Raw genomic sequence first — 8052 nt, forward strand, 5'->3', positions numbered from 1 at the left:
AAACCATAACCTGACTCCCTTTGTGGTAACTATGCTGTCTTGCTTTTTTTTTTTTTTTAACTGAACGTGATTTTTTCCTTAGTACATCAAAACTCAGTGCTGAATCGCATTTTTTGGATAGACTTAATTTTGCACAGCGTCAATAGGCTAATTAGGCTTGTTGAAGTGTCGCTATTTAGTCATAGCATGTCTGGGGAAGACAGAAAAAAAGCATATAATGATATGAATGATTAAAAAGTGCACTGGCCGTTCAAATAGTTTTAATTTTTATCAGTTTAACGAGAAACTGCTGTTTCGTCACAGCAACTCCTTTGCCGCAAACCGTGCTGCGTGTGTGTGTGTGTGCCGTGTGTTCGTGTTTTCGCGCGCGCGTGTGTGTGTGCGCGCGCATGTGTGTGTGGGGGTGTGTTTGTAGGTGTGCGTGTGCGTGTAGGTGCGTGCGTGCGTGCGTGCATTTTGTATTGCAAAAAAATACAACAACGATAGATCTACTACGCTGTTCTATACTTCCAAAGGTAAAACGGGATGAGAATATTTCATTTTCATTTCATTTTCATTACCTTATTGTTCCATCGCTTTCAACAAGCCTTGATCAAGATGTAAGTTTCTCACAAAAATGGGTTGTATGAGCGAGCTGTTAGTCACTGTCATTTCGTCATCCGCTAGGTGATGGAAGCAAAGGCCGAGTGCTGCCGGCCAGACGTCAGTCCCTGTTCGGTATCGGCCATGATGACGACTGAGGAGACACGGCTCCAGAACTCTCACTCACGACATCCTTACCAACAGAAGGGCCAAACAGAGGTCAGTTGCATAATTATAAGTTTGTACAGGCTACGTACCATGTGTAACGTCCCAAAATGGAGAGAAACAAAACGACCGTTTTCGTGACATTGTTTGACCTTTTTGTGCTTATGATTTTGGGTCTGTTAAGCGTTATTTACTTTTGGGACTATGTTTTTTTCCCTTCAAGTCTATCCCTTAATTCCTTTACCGACCCTTCCCCATCCCCAACCCTTCCAGTCTATCCCTTAATTCCTTTCCCCTTCCTTTACCGACCCTTCACCATCCCCAACCCTTCAAGTCTATCCTTTAATTCCTTTACCGACCCTTCACCATTCCCAACCCTTCAAGTCTATCCCTTAATTCCTTTACCGACCCTTCCCCATCCCCAACCCTTCCAGTCTATCCCTTTCCCCTTCCTGTACCGACCCTTCCCCATCCCCAACCCTTCAAGTCTATCCCTTAATTCCTGTACCGACCCTTCCCCATTCCCAACCCTTCTAGTCTATCCCTTAATTCCTTTCCTCTTCCTGTACCGACCCTTCCCCATCCCCAACCCTTCAAGTCTATCCCTTAATTCCTTTCCTCTTCCTGTACCGACCCTTCCCCATCCCCAAACCTTCTAGTCTATCCCTTAATTCCTTTCCTCTTCCTGTACCGACCCTTCCCCATCCCCAACCCTTCCAGTCTATCCCTTAATTCCTTTCCTCTTCCTGTACCGACCCTTCCCCATCCCCAACCCTTCCAGTCTATCCCTTAATTCCTTTCCTCTTCCTGTACCGACCCTTTCCCATTCCCAACCCTTCTAGTCTATCCCTTAATTCCTTTCCTCTTCCTGTACCGACCCTTCCCCATCCCCAACCCTTCAAGTCTATCCCTTAATTCCTTTCCCCTTTCTGTACCGACCCTTCACCATCCCCAACCCTTCTAGTCTATCCCTTAATTCCTTTCCCCTTCCTGTACCGACCCTTCCCCATCCCCAACCCTTCAAGTCTATCCCTTAATTCCTTTCCCCTTCCTGTACCGACCCTTCCCCATCCCCAACCCTTCTAGTCTATCCCTTAATTCCTTTCCCCTTCCTGTACCGACCCTTCACCATTCCCAACCCTTCCAGTCTATCCCTTAATTCCTTTCCCCTTCCTGTACCGACCCTTCACCATCCCCAACCCTTCAAGTCTATCCCTTAATTCCTTTCCCCTTCCTGTACCGACCCTTCACCATTCCCAACCCTTCCAGTCTATCCCTTAATTCCTTTCCCCTTCTTGTACCGACCCTTCACCAGTTCCCAACCCTTCCAGTCTATCCCTTAATTCCTTTCCTCTTCCTGTACCGACCCTTCACCATTCCCAACCCTTCCAGTCTATCCCTTAATTCCTTTCCCCTTCCTGTACCGACCCTTCTAGTCTATCCCTTAATTCCTTTCCCCTTCCTGTACCGACCCTTCACCATTCCCAACCCTTCTAGTCTATCCCTTAATTCCTTTCCTCTTCCTGTACCGACCCTTCCCCATCTCCAACCCTTCTAGTCTGTCCCTTAATTCCTTTCCTCTTCCTGTACCGACCCTTCCCCATCCCCAACCCTTCAAGTCTATCCCTTAATTCCTTTCCTCTTCCTGTACCGACCCTTCCCTATCCCCAACCCTTCTAGTCTATCCCTTAATTCCTTTCCTCTTCCTGTACCGACCCTTCCCCATCCCCAACCCTTCTAGTCTATCCCTTAATTCCTTTCCTCTTCCTGTACCGACCCTTCCCCATCCCCAACCCTTCCAGTCTATCCCTTAATTCCTTTCCTCTTCCTGTACCGACCCTTCCCCATCCCCAACCCTTCCAGTCTATCCCTTAATTCCTTTCCTCTTCCTGTACCGACCCTTCCCCATCCCCAACCCTTCAAGTCTATCCCTTAATTCCTTTCCTCTTCCTGTACCGACCCTTCCCCATCCCCAACCCTTCCAGTCTATCCCTTAATTCCTTTCCTCTTCCTGTACCGACCCTTCACCATCCCCAACCCTTCTAGTCTATCCCTTAATTCCTTTCCCCTTCCTGTACCGACCCTTCACCATTCCCAACCCTTCCAGTCTATCCCTTAATTCCTTTCCCCTTCCTGTACCGACCCTTCACCATCCCCAACCCTTCAAGTCTATCCCTTAATTCCTTTCCCCTTCCTGTACCGACCCTTCACCATTCCCAACCCTTCCAGTCTATCCCTTAATTCCTTTCCCCTTCTTGTACCGACCCTTCACCAGTTCCCAACCCTTCCAGTCTATCCCTTAATTCCTTTCCTCTTCCTGTACCGACCCTTCACCATTCCCAACACTTCCAGTCTATCCCTTAATTCCTTTCCCCTTCCTGTACCGACCCTTCTAGTCTATCCCTTAATTCCTTTCCCCTTCCTGTACCGACCCTTCACCATTCCCAACCCTTCTAGTCTATCCCTTAATTCCTTTACCGACCCTTCACCATCCCCAACCCTTCAAGTCTATCCCTTAATTCCTGTACCGACCCTTCACCATTCCCAACCCTTCAAGTCTATCCCTTAATTCCTTTCCTCTTCCTGTACCGACCCTTCCCCATCCCCAACCCTTCAAGTCTATCCCTTAATTCCTTTCCCCTTCCTGTACCGACCCTTCACCATTCCCAACCCTTCCAGTCTATCCCTTAATTCCTTTCCCCTTCCTGTACCGACCCTTCCCCATCCCCAACCCTTCTAGTCTATCCCTTAATTCCTTTCCCCTTCCTGTACCGACCCTTCACCATTCCCAACCCTTCCAGTCTATCCCTTAATTCCTTTCCTCTTCCTGTACCGACCCTTCCCCATCCCCAACCCTTCTAGTCTATCCCTTAATTCCTTTCCCCTTCCTGTACCGACCCTTCACCATTCCCAACCCTTCCAGTCTATCCCTTAATTCCTTTCCCCTTCCTGTACCGACCCTTCACCATTCCCAACCCTTCCAGTCTATCCCTTAATTCCTTTCCCCTTCCTGTACCGACCCTTCCCCATCCCCAACCCTTCAAGTCTATCCCTTAATTCCTTTCCCCTTCCTGTACCGACCCTTCCCCATCCCCAACCCTTCCAGTCTATCCCTTAATTCCTTTCCCCTTCCTGTACCGACCCTTCCCCATCCCCAACCCTTCAAGTCTATCCCTTAATTCCTTTCCCCTTCCTGTACCGACCCTTCCCCATCCCCAACCCTTCCAGTCAGCTATCCCTTAATTCCTTTCCCCTTCCTGTACCGACCCTTCCCCATCCCCAACCCTTCAAGTCTATCCCTTAATTCCTTTCCCCTTCCTGTACCGACCCTTCACCATCCCCAACCCTTCAAGTCTATCCCTTAATTCCTGTACCGACCCTTCACCATTCCCAACCCTTCAAGTCTATCCCTTAATTCCTTTCCTCTCGAGTCCTGTACCGACCCTTCCCCATCCCCAACCCTTCTAGTCTATCCCTTAATTCCTTTCCCCTTCCTGTACCGACCCTTCACCATTCCCAACCCTTCCAGTCTATCCCTTAATTCCTTTCCTCTTCCTGTACCGACCCTTCACCATCCCCAACCCTTCCAGTCTATCCCTTAATTCCTTTACCGACCCTTCCCCATGCCCAACGTGTGCGTGTAGGTGCGTGCGTGTGCGTGTAGGTCCGACCCTTCACCATCCCCAACCCTTCAAGTCTATCCCTTAATTCCTTTCCCCTTCCTTTACCGACCCTTCCCCATCCCCAACCCTTCCAGTCTATCCCTTAATTCCTTTACTGACCCTTCACCATCCCCAACCCTCAACCCAACGTCACCTCGCTTTGCCCAACTGAGTTCCCCATATGCTAGTGACTTCTCTTTTTCAAACGTACACGCATTTCTTTGTTCTTTCTAGTTTTTTGTTTGTACATTCTCAAGCACGTGTATAAATGTCTTTTCCAGCAAAGTGTGTAACGGTGTGGCCAGGAGATTCCAGGGTTGTAAGAAGAAAACTGCTGACGCAGCAAGAGTGTGCAGCCCCCTCTTCGGGTCACGCAGTCTGGCCAAATGCGTCATTGAGAACGAAGATGACGTCAGACACTTTGACGATTGTGTGGCGTCAGTTTGCGACCCCAGCGCCATCAGCACGTGCTACAGCCTGAAGACAACCATACAGACAAAATGCGCACAAGAGCTGGCTCGCATTCCTGGACTAGGCTGTTTGGGAAATTTTGTTCCACGTCATAAAAAGAACTGGGTATGGAGCAAAATGAATTGTGAATGAGCTTGTTTGACACTCTCTTTATTTCGATCTCTTACTTTCTTCGCATGCATAAACTTACACCCGCACACATGTACTCACATGTACTCACAAACACACACACACACACACACACTGGCCCACTTATTCAGTTCCACAGGTATGCATTCCAAGCGTTTTTGCCTGCACATAGACTTAGGTCTATATATATGCATGTGCATGCATTCACATGCTTGCTCAATATGCAGTTAGTTTTCAAACAGATGCCAATGTCTGAATTCAAGTGCATTGATCTTCTATTATATAAGTGTTTGGGCCTTATCTCAGTTAAACAAAATTTTCATTTCTTTGGGTGGTGTGATTTTATGTCTTATTCAGAAGAGTATAGCTTAGCAAATCATAAAGTCATCGATACTAAGACAACTACTGGACTGAAACATTTCTTTTAAACAGTTTACATCTACCTCGCGCATAAAGAGCAGCACACATGCTTATTATATGCAGTATTAAAGTCGTCAACAAGCCTCATGTTGTTTTTGCCGTGTATTCAGGTTTTAATCTTTGGGTGAGAAACAGAGCGAGAGAAAGAGAAAAAGAATCAGAGAGAGAGAGAGAGAGTGTGTGTGTGTGTGTGTGTGTGTGTGTGTGTGTGTGTGTGTGTGTGTGTGTGTGTGTGTGTTCCAGTGAAGGTAAAGAACTATTTCACACAGACATATAAAAAATTGAAAATTAAATATTTGTATATGAACAGCATCTGGGAGGTACAGATATCACACACACACACACACACACACACACTGAGACTTTTCATTCATAATGATATTTTGACCACTGTTTGGAACACATTTTTTCATTGCACGAGAACACAAGTCACAACGAAAACTGTGTTTTTCTTTTGGTTTTGTTTGGGGGTTTTTCACACACAAAATGTCAAGATACACAGGGCCGAACAAGAGGGGGGGGGGGGGGGCTTCCCCCCCCCCCCCAGCCAAATAAAAAAAGAGAGAGAGAGAGAAAGAGAGAGAGATGTAAAATTTCTGGGAGGTACAGATATCACACACACACACACACACACACACACACACACACACACACACACTGAGACTTTTCATTCATAATGATATTTTGACCACTGTTTGGAACACATTTTTTTCATTGCACAAGAACACAAGTCACAACGAAAACTGTGTTTTTCTTTTGGGTTTGTTTGGGGGTTTTTCACACACAAAATGGCAAGATACAAATACTGACAATGATGCAACACCCTTTAAATGGTTACATGAAAACAGCTTGGGTTCATCTCAAATTAGTAGATTTTGATCAACTAATTCAGACTATACACACAATTTATTTTCTTCCCCATCCCCACCACCCCCATGTTCACCATCATCACCTTGCTTACTTCCTCATAGATTTAAAAAAAAAAAAAAAATTCAACTGAAAAAAAACAATTGTGTAAAAATGTAAAGCAGAGGAAAGTGATAGAACGGCCACTTATAAACAGTATAATTTTGCTAAATCTGACCGACAGTCAAAACACTCAGTAAGATGAATGACGGAAGACTGCTCTTCCAACATGTTATACAGTTCTTAGGTACAGAAATCAGCCAGGGTGTAGATTTAAGTATGAGTCCAAGTGACAAGACACCTATGTGGAGGACACACACACATAAAACAACGCCACATTTGACATGTAACAATGCAGTCGTCGCAAAACACACAAAACAACGCCACATTTGACATGTAACAATGCAGTCGTCGCAAAACACACTAAACAACGCCACATTTGACATGTAACAATGCAGTCGTCACAAAACACACTAAACAACGCCACATTTGACATGTAACAATGCAGTCGTCGCAAAACACACTAAACAAAGCCACATTTGACATGTAACAATGCAGTCATCGCAAAACACACAAAACAATGCCACATTTGAATGTAACAATGCAGTCATCGCAAAACACACAAAACAACGCCACATTTGACATGTAACAATGCAGTCATCGCAAAACACACAAAACAACGCCACATTTGACATGTAACAATGCAGTCATCGCAAAAACAACGCCACATTTGACATGTAACAATGCAGTCATCGCAAAACAATGCCACATTTGAATGTAACAATGCAGTCATCGCAAAACACACAAAACAACGCCACATTTGACATGTAACAATGCAGTCATCGCAAAACACACAAAACAACGCCACATTTGACATGCAACAATGCAGTCATCGCAAAACACACAAAATAACGCCACATTTGACATGTAACAATGCAGTCATCGCAAAAACAACGCCACATTTGACATGTAACAATGCAGTCATCGCAAAACACACAAAACAAAGCCACATTTGACATGTAACAATGCAGTCATCGCAAAACACACAAAACAAAGCCATATTTGACATGTAACAATGCAGTCGTCGCAAAACACACTAAACAAAGCCACATTTGACATGTAACAATGCAGTCATCGCAAAACACACAAAACAAAGCCACATTTGACATGTAACAATGCAGTCATCGCAAAACACACAAAACAAAGCCACATTTGACATGTAACAATGCAGTCATCGCAAAAACACACAAAACAACGCCACATTTGACATGTAACAATGCAGTCATCGCAAAAACACACAAAACAAAGCCACATTTGACATGTAACAATGCAGTCATCGCAAAAACACACTGAACACAAAGCAAAATCTGAACAAAAAATCGCACATAATGCCCTCATTGGTCTGTCTATCTGCAGAGAGGTATAGAGCAGAGATTATGAACACAAACACAACAAAATAAAGACATTCCCTGGCTTCTTTGATATTTCAGCCACAGTGGTACCTGCAATGTAAAATGTAAGGCCCCTCCAAGGAGAGGACCCCTCCCAAAAAAGGACACCTTCAATTTTCCCTTTCTGTCACCTTGACCAAAATATACCTGTCATGACAGGTCACCTGAAATGTCGGGACACTTTTACCTGGTCCCAAGGGTGTCCTTTCAACGCAGGCACCACTGTTCGTATTTCAATTCTTTCTTTATTGGGTGTTTAACGTCGT

At 45.3% G+C, this 8052-nt stretch overlaps 1 long non-coding RNA gene across 1 annotated transcript; it reads left to right on the forward strand.

Annotated features, from left to right (window-relative positions):
- The first annotated feature begins 396 nt into the window (after positions 1–396).
- On the forward strand, positions 397–5507 carry LOC138948104 (uncharacterized). Its single transcript, XR_011449885.1, has 3 exons — positions 397–515; positions 667–801; positions 4691–5507. It is a non-coding gene; the product is annotated as an uncharacterized lncRNA (long non-coding RNA).
- The last annotated feature ends 2545 nt before the right edge of the window (positions 5508–8052 follow it).

This window comes from Littorina saxatilis, linkage group LG15 (assembly GCF_037325665.1).
Source record: "Littorina saxatilis isolate snail1 linkage group LG15, US_GU_Lsax_2.0, whole genome shotgun sequence".
In the NCBI taxonomy this organism is placed as follows: Eukaryota; Metazoa; Mollusca; class Gastropoda; order Littorinimorpha; family Littorinidae; genus Littorina; species Littorina saxatilis.